Source organism: Dipodomys spectabilis, unplaced genomic scaffold (genome assembly GCF_019054845.1).
Source record: "Dipodomys spectabilis isolate Male_0828 unplaced genomic scaffold, ASM1905484v1 ptg000189l, whole genome shotgun sequence".
Classification (NCBI taxonomy): domain Eukaryota; kingdom Metazoa; phylum Chordata; class Mammalia; order Rodentia; family Heteromyidae; genus Dipodomys; species Dipodomys spectabilis.
Window position 1 is genome coordinate 1,773,684 of NW_024870866.1, and position 19,865 is coordinate 1,793,548.

The window sequence follows — 19,865 nt, forward strand, 5'->3', positions numbered from 1 at the left end:
TCAGGACAAGAATAAAAGAGCAGTGAAGCATAGTCAGGCCCAATTTTAACTAGCTACTTGGAGGCTGAATAAGCTTAGCTAGCTACTCTGGAGGCTGAGATATGAAGACCACTGTTCAAAGCCAGCCCAATCATGAAAATACACCCGATTATCTCCAAAAAAACAGGAGTGGAACGATGGTTCAAGTGGTAAACCACTATCCTCGGTCACAGAAGCTTAGGGATGATGAATGAATGAGCACTTGCACATGCACGTGCGTGTATACACGTGCATGTGTACACACACACACATAAGTATTGAAATGCGAAGATCTTTTTTTACCTTGCTGTACTCTATTTCCTGTATGAGTTTACAAATTAACAAAATCAGCTAAGCACCTATTTACATACAACTCATCATGTTTCTCTAAAGTTAACTCTCTTTTTGGAAGCATGCTTTTATTTGACCCAAATATAAACTATTAAGGAGTTTGATTCTTCTCCTCAATTCTGTAGAATTAGATGATTTTTCACTTCCTCCTAGCAATATAATTTTGTGAAATCCTGCATCAAGCAACGTATTCCTTTCACTAGAAGGGAAGCCTCTTTCAAACAATTAATAATAGGTTTTTCTTCTCTTTGCTTGCATCTGTAGTTTTATTATCTTCATATATTTCATGATCTGTCTGTGTATGACAAAGATTGCCGTGAAAATAAAAGACCCTTCGCAGCACTTATCATTTATATACCATCCATAGATATGAAGGTGTTTAAATATTACTGAAATTTCTTTGGAATAAATCATATTCACCTAGACTATTTTGAAAAAGAAGAATTGGTTTCTCAGCACTTTCGATAAGAACTTGATTGAAAGAAACAAAAGGAAAAGTGAGGAACAACTCAACATATACATTCAAATGAAAGAAAACAAATTAATTCAGTACTCAAGAATCTGCAGGAAATGCAAAGACCTAAAAAAAAAAAAAAACATCAGCTAGACAAGCTTATGAAAATCCTGACTACATGAGAGTCTACTCTTGTGAAGATAGTGGTTAAAGCCCAGACTGGACAAAGATCTGTACACAATGCCATGCACCTGTTATTCTAAATTCCAGGAAGAATAACATAACGTGGACTGAGCCCAAGGTCATACACAAGTATCTGAAAAATAATCAGGATAATTTATGGCTGGGGACATCACAACGTGGTAAGAACACCCATTTAGGGGGCACAAGACACTCAAATCAAACTCTAATATTTGGGTATTAAAGTAAAAAGCGATGATTTTAAATAATTGGAATAATTGTAAGATTTGAGTATTTGAGTGGAAAAATGCATGAGAGAGATAGAATGAACCCATGGGGCAATTCTTTCAACTTAATTGAAAATGTTTTATGGTACTTCAGACAAAAAAGAGTTACCTTTCAAATGAACATGGTTGTGCATTTGGGTGATGGAAATACTTTACTTACATAGGTGTAAATTAAATAGATTTCATTTGGGTAGATTGTACTTCTTGAACTAAGAGCCTAGTTGATGTCCCTGAGATTATTTTCTCAAGGCTACTACTTTGAGCCAAAGTTCCAATTCTGATTTTCTGTTGGTTGTTTGGTGATAAGAGGCTCCTGGTCATTCTTGCCCAGGATGGCTTCAAACCATGATCATCAGATCCCAGCCTCACGACTAACCAGGATGCCAGGAATGAGGGGTCGATAGTTTTAATAATTTAGTAAATTGTACAGTTACTGAAGTTATACATTATAATTATAACCTGTGTAATATATGTGTGTATGTATATATCAATGCATACGGATAGAAATATTTTAACATATTTTTGTATCTACAGTAGATTTATGAAAGCATCCATTATAAAATAAAATGGAAACAAAAGTTAATAAGGAGCAAAACAAAGGAAATTATCACATGTTAATTGTTGTTGAATAGAATAGAAATTGCGAGAATCAGTTTGGGAAAACCATCTGTACATTAACAAAATAGTAAAGAGCTATTAATTCCAATCCATCTATCTGCCCATGTTGCGCAACCTCACAAATGAGCGTGAAAATCAAACCACACTTGTTGCCTTTGTTTTTAACTCACCTGTTATAATTTTGGGGTTAGATGAAGTAATCAAATAAAGATTAAAATAATATTATGCTTAAAATTATTTTAAATATGATAATAGCTAATTAAATTGCATATTCTTTACTTTTACTCTGTCATGTCCCTCATTCCCACATTAGGAAAGTATATAGAAGGTTCTCACTAAATTATATGTATAATTATGAAAAAAATGTATTGAAAGAATATGGGCACAGTGTGGTATTAGCTTATTGAGACTTGTAGGGGGAAGTGTGTTTTTGAGGACTTGAAATACATTGTGATGAAGATGAAAGGAGGGATATTCTTATTCTGGAAAACTGGCTAGAGGATTGCTCCCATAAAGTTAGTGATGAATTCATCCAAAAGGTTACAGTAAAATCACTTTCACAACCATGTTCACTGCTGCACTATTCACTGTAGCCAAGTTACGGAAACAGCCCAGATACTCTTTGGCGGAGTGATGGTTGGAGAAAGTGTGGCACATATACACAATTGGATTGCATCCATCCATTTTGAAGACTGTTACATTATTTGCAACGAAATGGATAGATCTAAAAATATATTAAGTGAACTAAGTCAGAGCCAGACACACAAAGGACCCATCTTCTGTCTCATATTTGGAAGCTAGAAATTTATACAAGTTTACACAAAAATATTAACCAAACCATGCTATTTGCAGAGGAGTATTTCAAAGGTGTAATTTCTTATGAAATTGAACTTTACTCCAACAAAATGAATACCAGGAAACTATCACTTGGAAGATGTGAGGGGAAGTCAAAAGGAAGGAATAAAGAAAGTTATGGAGGAAGAGAGTGAAGGTATAATATTCAATGCAGATAGTATGAAACTAGAAAAAATTAAAGTGGGGTGAGGTTTGGAAGGGTGTGGAAAAGTTATATAAATATCCGTTATACTTAAAAAACTTGATTTGTTGAAGGGAAATTCCCTTATACAAGTATTTAAGATAATAAAAATATAATTAAAAACAATGGAGGCATCTGACCTTAAATTCTATTTCCATCTATTTTAAAAAATAAAATTATTTGCTCTATAATTTGACCAGAGGGATGGATTTTTGGCTAGCTAGGTCATTGCACATCTGTCTCTCTCTTCTTCTCTCCCTTTCATGGTTCTCATAGGTAATATGATTGCTCCTTAATTATCCTAATTTATTTTTCTTTTATATTTTTGGTTGCATCATTTCGCATTCTGCTCTGCCATTCCCAATTCATTTACATAGAAGTCATTATTTCCTATATTCTCATTCCTAGAATAAGCTGCACATGAAGACATCACTGGTCCTCATTTTCAGTCTGTACCTTTGAATACGGAGGAAAATCTTTCCTCTGCTCTCTAGCAATTCCCTACTCTCCAGTTCGAATAATTTAGAATAGTAAAAATGAAAATAAGAGAAAATAAATACTAGTGGAAAAAAAACAGATGCAGAAATTTCACCGGATTTTTCTGAGCATTTCATCCAATGTGAACTATTGGGGAAATACATGGACAGCTCATTATCACTGGCACTCAAAGTCTCTGGTTAGGCAATTCTGATGAAGTTGAGGAACAAGATGAAAAAGTGAGAAATGGTATCAATTGCAAGAAAAAAATGGAATAGGATCAAGAAAATTTCTTCTTTGTTCTGCTGAAAATAATCACCTTACTACAGCGCAGAGACGACTTTCCTAAAAAGCCACTCATGTGAATACTAGGGATGACGATGAATATACCCCTCTTCATCGAGAGGCCTACAGTGGACACTTAGACATTGTCTATGACTTGATGGCTCAAGGCAGATATTCATGTAATAACTGAATGGCTGGACACCCCTGCACAGTACTTATACATGGAATAATACCAGAGTGGCTTTTTATTTCATCATGATACAGATACCAATGCCCAAACTAAAGGCCTCTTGACCCCCTTGCATCTTGCTGCTGGGAATAGATATAGCAAAGATATGCTGGATCTCCTTCTGGTGAACCATTATATCAAACCAGGTCTGAAGCACAACTTGGAAGAAACTGCATTTGATATTGCCAAAAGGATAAGTACAAATTGTTCTCCTAAGTCCTAATGGTTTGGTTAAGTTTCTTAAATTTCAAAATTGCCAGTCCATCCTATGTGTCCATACAAAATATTTTCACAATACAAAGCAACAGCAATATCTTACTTTAAAAATTCATGGATTCGATGGTATTCTTCCAAGTGAATTGCCTGACTTTGATGTCAAAATATATTCGAGTTGTTTGTATACATCTTTAATGATTTCTATAGAGTTTGTGATTTTTTAATCAGAAATAATTTTAACTTATCTGTTGAAATGAGTAGTACAGAAACTAAAGATATTTCTGGTGCTTGTCTGAAAAGAGTATATTTAAAAATATTTAGTACTGTGTTTGTATAATGTCCATAATCTATTTCATTCTCTCCTAGATATAATACTTTGAATTCGACATTGTTTTATAATATATAGTTTCATTAATAAATGTGTCCTTTCAGATTGCATTCCATATAGAAACAGTTTAAGATTCCTTTAATTCTTAGGTCCTTATAGAATTTTATTTCTTTAGGATAAAATGACAATGTTATCTTATTTCAAAATTTTTATAAAGGTTATGCTATGTAAAGGCCTTTCTAAAAAGGTGAAGATTGAATGATGTCAAACTAACTTTTATTTCTATGAATTACATGTATTCTTATACTTGTATATTTGTAATCAACTTTTTAATAATTGTTTTTCATTTCTTGCATCTCAAGAATGAAAACTATGCAATACTTCACAAATTTTCATATCATCCTTGTACATGTAAATCTCTGTATTGTGATTCGGGTAGACGTGCTGCTGAAGCATGTAGTATCCTGTAAATTTAAGTAGCTAATGATGCAATCTTAAGACAGGTATATATCTTTGGTTGCCTATTTGTAACAAGGAAACCTTATTGTTCCCAAAATTGCTATTCATCTTATTTCTGTAAAATTCTGTGTATGGTGGAAAAAACTTATATTGTTTGTTCGATTGCTCATATTTGCAATTTTTTTCATTTGAAGTTGGATCATACTTTGAAGCCTTTATAGCTAGGGCCAAAGATGATGGATTTTCAAGTACTTATTTATTAACTGATTTAGCTTTGTGGAGCTAATGGATTCAAAGTAAGCCTTGCTTTAGAGCTACTTCTAAACTTCTGCAGCTTAAAATTTCCCAAATGAGGTCTTACTGGCACAAATGTCTCCCTGACCCTTTACCCTTGCTCCATGTAGGAACAGACCAACCAAAATCTTACCCTGACAGCATAGATTGTCTTATTGGAGCAAAACTAATCTGTTACAAGGGATAATAGAGAGACGAACAGTTCAGACAGAACTGTTCAGATTAGAAGGTATTTTTTCAAAATATAATTGTTTATTACACCCTAACATTTCAAAAGAAGCTAAAGCCAAGAAGGTGAAAAATTGTTCATATGTATGATTACCTAATGTCTTGGCCCGTCTACCATCCAACCAGGAAGGAACTTACACCACTAATTTTCTATCACAAAATATATTCCATAGCTCCAGGAGAAGTCCATATGTTTCTCCTCATTATTAGGCCTTAAATTGGTAATGTCATAATCACAGTGTTTCCTCTTGCCTCTAGGCTTTATATCTCCGAATGGTAAAGATTTAGCTCTAATTCTACCAAACACTGAGGTAGAGGTAATGGAATAATACTTTAAAACCGTTGCCTCTGGTGGCTCAGTGGTAGAGCACTTGCCTTGCATGCCTGAGGACCTGGGTTTGATTCCTCAGCACCACATAAGCAAAAAGAAAAAAAAAATAAATAAAACAGTTGCCTTTGTTACCCTTACTACAACAGAAAAATGCAAAACATTTTCTAATATTATATATTATTATATATTTTATATTTATATGTGCTGATTTTATATTTCACACAGTGAATCTTATTAGAATTAATTGATAATTTGTAAAATTAATTGATATTTATTCCAATAAATAGATTGGAATATAAATAATCAGGATAAGAATATATATTAGAATATAAAAAGTATCACTGCAATGTTTTCGGTATAAACTTGTGATACCTTCTAAATGTTCTTGGTCTTTTGAATTCACATGGTAAAAAAAAAAAATGTTGTTTTCTTCTAATCTATAAGGGATTGTTAGTCTGCTGCTCTGTTTATTGTTTTAACTCGCTGGTCCCAAACTGTTTTTCTCCATGTTTCTGAAGCATTCCTACTGATTATACTCAAATTTTGCTTATATGATGTCTAAAAGCTATTATTCTTCTACAGGATCCACCAGTCCTAGGATCCCAGGTCCCAGATATCTGCATCATCAGATAACTAAGGCAAGAGTTCTCACCTAGGCCCATGCAACATGCCAACAGAAAGTAATTGAAGACCCATCTCAATTACTCATTTCCCATATTTCAGGGCCCCAATTCCTTGAAATGCAGGAATTAGCATTAATCAATTGGGAAATGCAAGGCAAGTTAAAATGCAAGATGAAATCACAAAATGTGAAAGTACAGTAATTCAAACTTTCAATTTTCAGATGACCATCATATATGTTTGAACAAGACCACAAATGTCACAAGATCATTTGTAATACCCCTCTCCTAAGGATTAATGAATGATTTCAGTCCAGCATCATCAGGCCAAAAAATAGTTCCTGGAACGATAGATCCATAATTGGTCTACCAATGCTAGGAATACTTGACATAGAGGTCAAATATAATTCAGAAAAACATTAATTGAGAGCATCCTTAGTGCTTCAAAACACTGGTACTTCAGTAAAAGTTGGTTCTGTAGTATAAAAATGTTGTCATTGTCAAACAAATGATAACCTACATTTAATCTCCTGAAAGTATATTCCTTTTCAAATAAACTTTTAAAAATCACATTTGCCAAATAACACTTTACAAGTAGATGATATTTAGTGACATAAATAGTTTTTGAAGTGTAGGGAGCAAGTTACAATAGAGTTGATTTATTTACCCAGCACTAATGTCAAACAGGTTTATCCATTCATTAAAGTGTAGAAATTATACCACCCACCATTTATTTTTTCAGTAGGTGACTTCAAAAATCTGTTAAATAGATCAGCCTCCCATATTTCAAACCAAAACTTTAACTAATAAAGTAAATTTCATCACATAATAAGTACATTTAAAAAGTCACAAATAGTTGCCTTATCATATGGTTTTTTATGTTTTCCCTATCTGTCTAACATAGTAAGAAATATGACTTTAAGTCTTGAATATGGGTACTCATCAGAGATTTGACAAACATACAATCTGTCTTCTATTTCTATCATATTCCTCTACGGTAGTAAATTTGAATTTTCTTCTTTTTCCAAAACTTATAGGTAGTAGAAAATATTATCCCATGTAAAATAAAATAACCACAAACCACAGTGCAAAGCCATTTATAAAACTCCTACTTAGGAATACGTTCTAAGCCATTTTTAAACTTTGTTGTTGACTACAGATCATTAAGCTCTTCCAATCATGGGGGCAGTTAAGATCAATGCTAAGGGTTTCGAGCATCTGTTGAGCATTCGGGGAGTGTAACCCATCTTCCTTGAAAGCGGCCCGGTATTTTTGGGTCACGGGGGTAGGTACCATTGGTTTGGTCGTGCAGAGGTTCGGTGGACGTTTACAGAGAACATGAACTGGGGTTCATTTATAGGCTTGGCTGTCGTTGCCATGGTAGATGTGGGGCCTGTGAACACTGTTGTATTACAGGGGGAACAACAAGTTTTTGTTCTTGGGCAAAGTTGGATATCTCTGCCCGAGGATACAAAATTTTCTGAGGGGAGTTCCAAGGCTGGCCTAAACAGCCAAAAGAAGTGATTGAGCAGGCTTCCTGGGACTGATAGTGTGGGGGAGGCGGTTTTACAAGCATAGCTGGCTGGCTCACGGGGTCACATGATAGTGTAAGTTGTTGGATATCTGTGTTCTTGCTGGAATTGTTTGCTGTGTCACAAGAAGATGGGTGTGCTAGAGCAGCTTCGCTATTTTCCTTTTGTTCTGTTTCTTCTTGCAGCGAGGTGTTAAGCGCTTGCAGAGTTTCCCCTTCTTCTTTCCCTGATAGACAGGCTTGTATAGCTATGACAATGGGGTAAAAGATTAGGGGCAGCTCAGAGCCATCACGGACTTCCTTTTTATGAACTGCCTGAAGGACATAAGTCCACCTGTCTGGATCCCAAATGGTCCGGGGTCAATACAGGGACACAATTCATTCACTATTTCCCATATTAATCTAGCTTCCTTTTGTAATACTTTTATCTGCCTACTCCGGAGCAGGGCAGCAAGTGCTTGTGATTGAGGCTCTCCTGCTGCGGGGGGAAGGTTGCCCATGGGGGCACTAATTTTGCACTAGACCCTAGACCATCCATCTGCCGAAAGCAATCGAGCCACTCATTGGGTGCCATTTGTAGGGCTAGATCTCCGGCAAGAGGTAAGCATGAATGAATCACACAAGGAACACTTGTTGGGAGAACAGGCTTATGCAGGTCTTGTTTATTTCTGCACAAGGGGGGGGGATTATATAGCCCCAGCTTTCCCAACCTCCTGAGTGCTTCCCACGCAATTACTTAGTGGGGAGTTGATGTAAGGCACTTGTGATGGGCACTGCTTGGTGACAGGCAATGATTGGTCCCCCGGGGGCTTGTAGGGAGCATGGACAGCTAATGGCTGGCAAGTTAGGCAGAAATGCCTGTGGGTCACGTCTCTATGAGCAAGAAGTGTGCTTCAACTGCTACTCTAGCTGACTCAACCAGATCTGAACAGCTCTACCCACACTACATCTTCATGGTTTTCCTTTTAAAACTCTTTTATTTGGATGTGGAATTTATTTTCATGTCTTCATTCCATCTGTTCTGCATTGTAGTGAGCTTAATAGGCTCTGTAAATTCACTTTAGGTAGCAAAAATATTAAGACAATATATATCAAAAAGTTGGCCTCCCTCCACTCCTGAAGCCAATATGCTTACCTAGGGCTTCTAAGAATGATTTTTCTTGCCTTTTCAATTTGCTCAATTCTTTTCTGATCCCAAAACTTTTTGGCTTATTTAATAAGTGAAGTCTTCACTATCTCATGTTAATAAGGATATTATATTTTGTAAGCTACTAAGAAATGTGAAATCATTGGTTTCAAGTATCCAATCAGATTTTTTTCTGTGGTTCAGTGCTTCAAGTGCAAAGACATTGTGGAAAGTACTACAAACAGAAAAGTGTAAACCCAATACCTTCTTTCATTGTTGAGGGCACATTCTCCCTAAATATTTGGACCCAAATTATCTTTTTCAGAGAATTACTGTTTGGTAATTAAAGTCAATTCACAAATTTTGATGTCTTTTTTTTAAGAACTTTGAATTTAAATTCCACTACAACCTTGTTTCACACAGTAAGAGTAGATTTCCTGGGTAAGAACAATTCTCAAGGGAACCTACAGGATTTATAGAAAGGTTTCTGAGGTTTGTTTGTTTAGTGTGAAAATGAGCCATCTTCACCCACATTGCTCCCTCTCAACTAAGTCTCCATGGATTACTTTGCATGAAAGCCTATTTTCCCAGGCAAATTTAAATTTTCATAAAAGGCTAGTTGTTAAAAAATTTGAACAAATAAAAATTTACCTGTTATAATTTTAAAACTCTTTTGAAATTCCTTTATTAGAACCGCGAATTCACCAATCCTAACCCCACCTTTACCATCAAAAACAGCTAACATGTTGTTTTCATGATATAGTGTCAATGAAACTATTATTTTCCAGTGGTTTTGTTATGCATATATATAACCATATAAGCTGATTCTGAGCAAAATGAACTCCAAGATATGGAGACAGAGAATATTATTTGCCGCTGTTGTTTTTAATGTACTATGTGATTTCTGTTTTCTTTGGGGGTTTTCCCCTATGCTTTATTCCCTGCTGTATTTGATTTTGGTAGCCTGTGCATTGTGTATATATTTACCTTAATTAGAGAAGGGAAGAGGAACAACAAAATGGTGAGACAAAGGACAAAGGCAAACCAATGCAATAGCAATACTCACAAGACAATGTGTTGTAAATATACATTACAACTTGTGAGGAGTATTGGGATGAAGGAAAACTGAAGAAAATGAGGGAGAGGGTAACAAGTTTGAAAACTTATGTATTCATTACCTTAAAATTGCTGTAACCCCACTGTACATCACTTTGACAATAAAATTAAATTTTAAAAATAAGCTGCATGAAATAAAATTTCACTGTATTCGTATAGTAAATATTATTCTTTATGTAGTAACTTTTTAAAAATCAATACTGTTTGGCGTCTAATTTGAATTAATTACCTCCTTTTTAATCAGAGGACCATCAACTTGAATGCTATCCGAATAGAAAATATTTTCACAATATACTTACTAATATTTTGAAAAAAGAATAAATATAGTACTTTCTCATACTAAAAGCGAAAACAGTTTAATTCTATGGAAACCTATAACTTTTAAAAGTAAATAAGTTGTTAAGAAGACAGAATATATGTGTTCTTCAACATTCCAATGACTAATAACTACTCATTTTCAAATTCAGAAAACTCCATACCTGAGAGATTCAAAACAGTACCGGCTTGCATGTTATGTAATTCTGCAATAGATGCATTTTTCAATGGGGTGTTACAGATTGAGAGTCAACAGAAAAATAACCACATTCTTGTTGAGGATAAAACTATGTAGCATAGGTAATAATTCTTCAAGAGTAAGCAATTGTTTATCACAGTAAGCTATTATTTTTATGACCACCAATCCCAATATTTATGACATAGAGTCATCCTAGCCCAACAGTTTAGAACTTTTAGGGTGCACCTCAAACTCCCCTTAATTCACATCATGAATAGCTTATCTCTATTGTGAAAAAAATACAACTCTGCTAATGTGATGCCACACATGTTTTGGAAAGAACACCACAATAATCTGGGTTGCATCATTTCCCCCCCACTGGTATTCTTGAGATCAGAACACTTGCAAATATTATTTATATTTATATTTTTTAACTATCATATAAATTCTGGATGCTAAGGTCAGAAGATTACAGTTCAAAGCCCACCCAGGCAGGAAGATTCCTAGATTCTTATCTGATAAACTTATCAACAAAAGTCAGACACAAGTGGCATTGAGGTTGAAGTGGTAGAGCATGAGCCTTGAGCATAAACAGGCTCAGACACAGTGTCCAGGCCCAGAGTTCAAGCCCTAGGACAAACCAATAAAACAAAAATAAAAAGAAACCCCAAAACTAACATTTTTCTCATTGTATACGGTGGCAAATAATTAAGGAAATTGCTTCCTGGGTTACATACAGGTAGAAGACAATAGATATCACACGATTATTCTCTTCATACCATGTTATAACAAAGACTCCAAAAATTGCTCTTATTCTCAATTTATAAATTAATATGATCAATTTTTGGCAACTCTGTCTACAACATTCACATGATCATTTTATACATTAGTTATTGGAATTATCTATTAAATAAGTTCTAATTATATAACTCTCTTGAAAGAATATTCTAGGCAAATAGAATGCAAAATCATTTGTGAATTTGTCAATTAAACCCTCTACTTAAAAAGAAATTTTAGCATCCGATAGAGTATGAAATTAAAAACAAAATCAAAATATTTATTTTATGTCTAAATTCTAATTTAGCAAGATCTTCAAAATCCTACATTAGACGAACTTTGTTAATTTTCCAGGCTTAAGTTTTTGTAATCGTTCATCATTTCTTTGGGATACATCAGAATAATGATTACTTACTTTTTCAAATTTTGGATGGGAATCATGAGTCATTTTGCATCTAGGAATGTTCTGTAATGAAGAGAGAATTTAAAACACAAGTGAGGATTAAGTATGAGTTGCATTTCAACAGAAAATTTGACTTCTCAAAACATAATGACAAAATTAGACCAAACTTCCAACTATGTATTCCTTTCCTGTTTGTTTTGTTTTGTTAAGACAAAATTATCCTACCTGGTCCAGGGAAGGTATCACTATGTAATTCCACTCTCTAATCTCCTGTCTGTCTTAATCTCAGTGCTAGAATTCTAGGCTTGTATCACATTGCCCTGCCATAGTTGCTTGGTTTACTTACTCTAGATACAGACTACAACTTCTGAACTTCTCCAGGGATATTATACACCATAGTGACTGTTCAGACTGCTTATCTACTATTTTCAAAGATGTTCTAACATTTGACACAGGATATGAATATTTTCAGATGCACTTGTGGGGTCTCTGATTCATTCCTCTATGGATGCGATCCCTATAATAATGATTTACTGACTCTCTTACTATCTCTGGTCCCTACCTATGTAAGATTCTCAAACTTTTTTGAAGGAAGTTCACTTGAGGACTTCTAATATTAAAAATTATCACTTGATTGTAATCTTATTCAGGATATATATTCGGTTGTTTTCTAACTTTTCTACACATTCTGAGAGTTGTTTCATTTGTGTATTTGTGTGTGCACATATAAGTGCCTCTGTGTGTTTGTGTATGTTTGTATGCATGCATGCAAAAGCCTCAAGCTCTTATTCAGCAATCTTGCTCATAACTGGTATTCCATCACCTTAGCCATTCTTCCAATCCAGCTTTTAGTTGCTTTATTATATGTACTGTTGCAAAGACTGTTCTGCCTAAGCTGGATGCAAACTGAACTTCCCAGACTCCGTTTCATTCTAAGGTTTTATTTCTCCAGGAGTATCAACTTTTTAACTACAAACATTTTTGTGAGAGTAATGTCTAAGCTGTAGCCCAGATTTTTAACTCAAGAATTCTTTTTTTTTGTTTTGGTGGGGGGGTCCGGTCATAGGGCCTGAACATTGGCCCTGGGCACTGTCCCTCAGCTCTTCAGCTCAAGGCTAGCACTCTACCACTTGAGTCACAGCACCACTTCTGGGTTTTTTCTTTTTCGCTTATGTGGTGCTGAGGAATCGAACCCAGGGCCTCATGCATGCAAGGCAAGAGCTCTACCCCTGAGCCACCTTCCCAGTCCCTAACTCAAGAATTCTTATAAAGATAGATGAACACACACATTACTTATCCTGAGTGTACACTGTTGGCAATGTGATCATAAGCTGGGTTGTGGTGAGATATGAGGATTCGGATTCAAAGCCAGCCCTGCTATGAAAGTCCCAGAGACTCTTTTCTCCAATTAACTAAAAGTAAACTGGAAATGGCACTGTGGATCAAGTGGTAGAGCATTAGCCTTGAGCTGAATAGAAGAGAGAGAGCTCGCAGGCCCAGAGTTCAAGTGCCAAGACCACCACCAGCAAAAAAATATACATATACAAGTGAAGAAAAAAAAGGAATGTGATCTTAGCCACCAGTTCATTGCTAGTATAATCCCTGCTCTCACAAGATGGACATTTTTTCCAGTTAAATCAATGCTCATATATCTGACTTGCTTTGGAAACAGTATTATTCTTCCATTCTACTTTCTACAAAATTGCATGATTAGGAAGGATGATTTAGAATGAGAGTGGCCTCATACTTCATGTTCTACGTAGGAGTCTTGCTTTCTGTATATCACTCCTATAAATCTACATACTGGACTTGGCTTTATTGTTTCAATGTTGTCTTATTTGTAGTTTGCTATATTGTATTGAACCCTTATACTTAAACACAGAACTTCTCTTTCTCTTATTATTGCTATTGTTTCCCTTACTGGTAGCTCATATACACTTGGGAAATTATGAACTGCACATACACTCACAAAAAGAATGTTCTGAGAACCTTCTTCCCATTTAAAATTCACCTTAATTTACAGAGAACTTACAAAGTTTGAACTCAATGTACTCATGTATAATGTATTTATAAGCAATATAAACTTCATATTTTCTATTTACTGAGTTGTCTCTGAAACACGTGTTACCTCAGATACAAATGTGTCCTAGTGTTATTTCAATGAAGCCAGAAAGGATTCATTATACCTCAAGCAGCACCATCGATTGTTACTGGAAGTAACTTTTACTGGATGTGGAAAGTGACCCCAGGAGAGGAATGGAACATAGAGGAATAACAAAGTTCAAGTTACCTTGTGCTTTCCTTTTTACTGTAGAAGAAAAGTAGCCCAAGGCTTGAAGGAAACTCTGCCCTGGCTTTTTCGAGTGTGTTCTTTACTCATATAAAATTTTTCTTTAAACGTCTAGTTGAGAGTATTACAAAAGTAAATAATGTACCATTTGACAGCCAGCATAGAACAAAAGGAAATAACGTTGTTTTAAAAGTGTTCTCCTGCAAAGGAACAAAGACGTGGAGGTTTTAAAGTGTCATATGGATGGATATTTCACCCCTGAGATAATTCTTTTGATGTAGGAGTCAGTTATTAATTCCTTTGGTCTGGTCCTGAGTTCTCCAGAGCAATAAGGATTCCAAAAAAGCAGGATCCAGTGAGTATGATCAGCAAAAGGAGCCTCTTCTCTGACCTGTAGTCTTTTAAGGAAGTTCCCAAAGAAATATCTGGGATTTTTGTTTGCTTGTTTGTTTAGTTTGTGCTGGTTCTGGGGCTTGAATCCAGAGGCTGGATCCTGTCCCTGAACAGTTGTATTTCCTGCCCACCTGCCCCCAAAGGTAGTACTCTACTGCTTGAGCCAAAACTCCACTTCTGGTTTTTGGTGTTCAATTTGGGATAAGAGTTTGACAGACTCTCCTGCCTGGTTTGGCTTTGAATTCAGATAATAAGAAAGCTAAGTGACATCAACTGTATAGACTTCTCTTTTGAAACAAGAAATATTAGATGAAGTTTATTGTAAAGCTAATATGGGACAATTTTTAAAGGAAGAGAATATGTCTAGCAAAGAAGCCATAACTTAAATAACTCAGCAAAAGTAGGTGCACTGAATCATTTTGAAATTATTTTTTTCTGCTTTGGAAGATTATTGATCTTGTCCTTCCTTTTGGTAAACTTAAGGTAATATTTGCACTTTTTGTTGGCCGTGGGGCTTGAACTCTGATCCTTGGGGCACTCCCTCAGCTCTTCAGCTCAAGTTGAGTGCTCTACCGATTAAGCTACAGCACCACTTCCAGGTTTCTGATGGCTAATTGAAGATAATGGTCTCATGGACATTCCTGACCAGGCTGGCTTTGAAAAACAATCCTCTGGTCTCAACCTCCTGAGTAGCTAGGATTACAGGTGTGAACCACCAGCACCTAGCTCATATTTGTGCTTATGTGCTCTGAATGACACTATGTAGACAAATAATGGAAATTTGACTTAAATTACGGCATTGCAGCTTTTCAGAAAATGTGAGGTAGCAATAAATATGTCTTCCTTTCCATGTTGTTTCATTAATGACTCATGAGCTATTGGGCCCTTACATTAGCATCCTCTGCCATCTTTGTAGGTGTATTTAGTATCAGGAAATGTTCATAGAGAAATACAGAAAGACTGAGATTTTTAGAAAGCAAAAAAGATAAGGTATGAAAGAATAGCACAGAAGGAGATACATTTATTACACTGAAATTAAGAAGTAGCCTAAGAGATTTAGAATGCTAAAGGCAATGAGGAATAAGACTAATTGATAACTATTTGTTCAATAACCAAAAATGGTTCTCTAAAACAATTTCTGGTATACCTTAGTTACTGTCATTTTTTCATTAAATCTGGAATTATTCCTTCTCTTCTGTCACCACTGTTAATTTGTCTCTGCCGTTTTGGTGTCATGAATGACCAAAAATATTTCCAAATCTTACTTAGACTACCCCTCTCATTGTGATTAGCAGTGACCATTCAAAAACCTGGAATCTTTGAATTTCCAGAATTAATCTTCACCTGACATCTAAGCACATTCAAGCCATTAATTGCTGTGACCTAATGAACAAAATTTTTTTTTCAACACAATATCTTAATATAAGTAAAGTACATGAATTAGGGACTATAGTCAGGTGTAAGTGTGATGGACCGGCTCGGCTGGAGCACTGGGACCGACGGGACAGGGATATCGGGATAGGTGGGCAAGGAGTCGGCGAAGTGACAAACAGACACAGACTCAAAAGAGTTGCATTTGAGTGTATCTTTATTGAGGCGAATTAACATTTTTATACAGTGTGTGATTGTGATATAGATTCTTTGTTTATTTAAGCACGTAATCAATTTTTTTTAAAGGCAAAGCATTGATGAATTACATGAAAATTGATGACTATCCTACCAACTGTTTAAGCTAAGTGGTGCGAAACAAGTCTAGCATATTGTTTAATAGAATGTGTCATCTATTCAGCCTTTTTATGTTTAATAATTAACAAACCTAAGACAAGTCTGTACTTATATTATACTCTTTTTATTTTTATTTTTATCCAACTATTTTCATCTTTATAAGCTCATGTATAAGGAAATGGTTCTTCGCGTTCAGGAAATATGTTACTAACTTTATATTTTGTGTGAAACCACCATCTATTCCCTATAACGTATGTTGGACTAAACATAATCATAACTGTTGGGAGAATCTTTCTTTTACTTTTTTAATCAGAGGTCCCATTTTTTTTAGAACTCTCTGAACTACTGGGATTACTCTTTCTAACTTAGTTTAATTCATTGATTTTGTCTGTTGGATATATCTGGAAATTTTAAGTCTGTATATTTACTATGCGTGAGCTGCAAAAGCACTTGTGAAGTTGTAGGAGTTTCTGGAGGCAACATCACATCAGATGATAGATTGATTGGGGCATTGCCCACATTTAATCTTTGGTCTTAATCTTTATTACTTAGAGAAGCTGTCTCTATTGGACTGGAAAGATAAAACATGCTCTGTTCGCGGATCAATAGAAAAATAGCCAAAATGAGAATAAAGGCAATGAATGTACAGCCAAGAAGAATATAGTAAGAATAAAGGTAGAGGCTATAAAGGTGCAGCCAAGTGTATGGGAAGCCTTGAACCAACACCCCCTTCCTGTAGGCATGCTTCCTTGAAGCTCTTTGTCTAACGCAATTTCTCACGCAGACTCTGCAGAAGGTGGTGTGGCACCAACTGGCCACAGAAAGATGTACACTGGAGATACCAGGAACCACTGGAAGTACAGAAACTTAAGCGTTTGACCTTGTTTCTCTGGCCAGAGACTATTCATTGAATTTGCCGTCCCTTTTTCTGTTGCCGATGTCAAATCAGAAGCCATCTATCCACCACAGGCAGCTTTATTAGATGTTCAAATTGGTTATGGAAGTGCCCCGCCCACCTACGCCGGTCTCTCTTTGTTGAACCCAGCTAAGGACTCCTTGCAGACACATCCTCATGGCTGCTTTGCCTGCTGTGATCTCTGCTCCTTTCCAAACGCTTGCTTCGGCAGCTTCTGCTCCATTGTGCCTGTGCCTCTTGGACTGGGTTCCCATTGTGGTTGGATATTGAGCTGCTTGTTTGAGGAGGAAACAAGGGTTGTTGTGTACAATGGCAGGCCTGAACTGGCCTGGAGGCAGGACAGACACTATCCCAGGTGGGACTTGTTAGGGCACAGGGCAGGCATCCTGCCATTGGGCCATGGGTCACTGTGGTGAGCAGCAGTCACACTGGAACTTCTCTTTCTCAGAGAACAACGGGTTAAGTCTGACCAAATTATCTTCTCTAGGGAATCTGGTTCTTCACCAACTCCTGGGGGATGCCTGGGGCTTGAGTCTATGCCAGGCTCCACTCTTGTCCAGAACCTTACATTCCAGAAGTTTCAACCAAGTGTATGTGGCGTGGCATGTCAGTATGGAGGAGCAATTATATATTCCAAGTATGAGTTCCTTATTTTGTATTTACTAACTAAATGTTTTTTGGTTTTGTTTTGTTTTGTTTTGTTTTGTTGCTAGTCAAGGGGCTTAAAATCAGGGCTAGGGAATCATGATTTTTTTTTTTTTGCTCAAGTCTATCACTCTACCACTTGAAGCACAGCACCATTTCCCGTGTTTTTCTTTTTATGTGGTACTGAGGAATTGAACTCAGGGTTTCATGCATGCTAGGCAATCACCGTATCATGAAGCCACATTCCCAGAACCCTAAATGACTTTCTTAAGTTGACATTACATTTTCATTCCATAACTATGTACCATAATATTGGCCACGTGCTAGAAAATGATGTAGAAAGAATACAATAAAATAAATGCAGTATGGCTAGATAGACAATGAATAACCCTCACAGTCTAGCAAGGGCATAGAGGGCTTATCTCATGGAGATGTATCAACACGCTGAGTGAGACAGCTCCTGACCCACAGCCCACCACCAAAATGAGTGGGCTTTCTTTGTTCCAGCCACCTGGGGACGTTGGGCCACCTCCTACAGCACCCATTCAACCAGTTCCTGAAAGAGAGAGAGAGAGAGAGAGAGAGAGAGAGAGAGAGAGAGAGAGAGAGAACCAGAATTACTGTTAAATCTGGTGCCAGTGGCTTAGAACTCTAATTCTAACTAAACAGGAGGCTGAGATATGAGGATCATGGTTCATAGACAACCCAGGCAGGAACATCTGTGAGAATCTTATCTCCAAAGAACCACCAGAAAACTGGAAAGGGCACTGTGGGCTCAAGTGATAGAGTGCTAGCCTTGAGCTGAGGAGCTCGGGAACAGTGCCCAATCCTAGAGTTCAAGACCCACGACTGAAAAGAAGTGGACTTCCCACCACAAGAAGTGGACTGAATAGCACCCATTGTCCTAGGGATCATGGTAGAGAAGTCAGGCCGAGCTTCCTGTGAATTTGAGGTCATAAGTAGGTCACCTGGCTTTTCTGTGCCTCGGTTTCCCCAGCTGCAAAACTGAACAAAGTGAAGGATCCCCTTCTTCATGGGGATAGGGTAATAATGAAAGAGAGCCATGTTTCGGTTCATAATCCCACAGCTGTTCCACTATTAATAACAGGCCCCACCTGAGCCCTTTCTGGTATCTTCCTGTCATATGCGCACTAAATTGCCAAAACCTTATCTGAAGGCCGCTCCCTCTCTGCCTAGCCATTTTCCAGAGGTCTCTCTATATAAATCCCTTGTTTCCTCACAACTGTCCTGTGAGGAGAATGAGGTTCAATGTCTGAGGCCCTACAAAGAGCTTCACGTGTGGTCAAGAATCTGCTGCAGTGGACTGAGTTTGGGATAATCCATCTAAACCAATGACTGAGCATGGTGCGACATGTCTACCATCCCCACTAGAGAGGACCAGGCCTGGTGGAGCATATCTTTCACAGGAGGACCGCTATCCACCCCAGCCTGAGCATATATTTAGTTTCTATCTCAGAAATGCTCAAAACAGAAAGGTGGCTCATCAGAGCCGGGGAGAGGAAACAAGTAAGGGGGTCATGGTGCCCCCAGAGGGGTGTTTGACCAGGTTGAATTGGTGTTTGGGCGGCCACTCACATGTGCTGCTGAGAGAAGCTGTTGGCAGCTCCTCCAAGTGTGGCAGCAGTGATGGCAACAGTATTGCATACACATAGGCCCAGAGCAGAAGACTAGGGCAGGGACCAGGTCGGGGATTTAGGCTTGCTGGCAGCACGCCATTGCTTGAGGTTTGAAACCTCAAGGGGCCAGGTGGGGGTGGGAGCATCAATTTTCTACTATACTCCAAAGTCACCTCAAGTCTCTTCCTCACCACTCAGCCACCTCTACATTCCTCAACTACTGGTAGTGTTGTAAACTAACAGAGGGAATCCCAGTGCTACCTGGCAGCATGGAATGTGGGCGTGGCCAGCATTCTTGTATCCCATAGGTCAGAAAGAAGCATGAAAGAATGGGGGTGTGGCCAGAATCCTGTGAAGCAAGCAGAATGGGTGAGTGTCAACATACCATCCTGGGGCAATTTG